Source organism: Schistocerca serialis, chromosome 2 (assembly GCF_023864345.2).
Source record: "Schistocerca serialis cubense isolate TAMUIC-IGC-003099 chromosome 2, iqSchSeri2.2, whole genome shotgun sequence".
NCBI classification, from domain to species: domain Eukaryota; kingdom Metazoa; phylum Arthropoda; class Insecta; order Orthoptera; family Acrididae; genus Schistocerca; species Schistocerca serialis.
In genome coordinates this window covers 469,265,130-469,266,279 of record NC_064639.1, presented here as the reverse complement: position 1 = coordinate 469,266,279, position 1,150 = coordinate 469,265,130, and the positions used below count along the sequence as shown (strand labels likewise).

General features: G+C 44.6%; 1 non-coding gene across 1 annotated transcript; it reads left to right on the top strand.

The window, feature by feature from the left end:
• The first annotated feature begins 583 nt into the window (after positions 1-583).
• Positions 584-658, top strand: Trnas-cga (transfer RNA serine (anticodon CGA)). Its single transcript has one exon. It is a non-coding gene; the product is annotated as a tRNA-Ser (tRNA).
• Positions 659-1,150: the final 492 nt, after the last annotated feature.

Below are 1,150 nucleotides of genomic sequence, written 5' to 3'. Positions count from 1 at the left end.
TCCGTATTATTGACTCATGTTACATACGGCTGACATAAACAGTGGCCTCGTTACCAATAGTTTCTAATACAGATTATTGTACAATTTGTGATACAATTTTTTTTTGCCACAAACATAATGCTTCCTGAAACTTCCTGGCAGACTAAAACTGTGTGCCCGACCGAGACTCGAACTCGGGACCTTTGCCTTTCGCGGGAAAGTGCTCTACCAACTGAGCTACCGAAGCACGACTCAGGGCCCGTACTCACAGCTTTACTTCTGCCAGTACCTCGTCCCCTACCTTCCAATCTTTACAGAAGCTCTCCTGCGAACCTTTCAGAAAGGCAAAGGTCCCGAGTTCGAGTCTCGGTCGGGTACACAGTTTTAATCTGCCAGGAAGTTTCATATCAGCGCACACACCGCTGCAGAGTGAAAATCTCATTCTGGAAACATCCCCCAGGCTGTGGCTAAGCCTTGTCTCGGCAATATCCTTTCTTTCAGGAGTGCTAGTTCTGCAAGGTTCGCAGGAGAGCTTCTGTAAATGTTGGAAGGTAGGGGACGAGGTACTGGCAGAAGTAAAGCTGTGAGTACCGGGCGTGAGTCGTGCTTCGGTAGCTCAGTTGGTAGAGCAATTGCCCGCGAAAGGCAAAGGTCCCGAGTTCGAGTCTCGGTCGGGCACACAGTTTAAATCTGCCAGGAAGTTTCATATCAGCGCACACACCGGTGCAGAGTGAAAATCTCATTCTGGGGACAATGCTTCCATTTCGCCTAAGTAGGAGCTTTAGGAAAACAATTTTCATCGTCAAAAGCACTTTCAATTCATTATGAAATCTTACATGTGAAGCTTGTGTTATGTGAGTTCTGGCAGCATTCTCGCATGTTCACTTTAATGCCAAGATGCACAGAATTTTTCCTTATTGATGTTTCTTGTCAGAGAGGAAATGAGAAATGTAAAACCGTCCTATATTCAAGAAGATGTGAAAATACGAAAAGCATCCCTTCAGGAATTAACGTTTTCCTTGTCAACAGGTTAAACATTCCACCAGACTATTGATTTTTTTCTGATGAAGGCGTTCGTATTTCTCCTTACAGTCACATTTCTGAAGTTTCGATATTGACTTCTCTTCACAAAATGCTGGCACCCTTCCCATTCATGTGCTGAATTACGAAA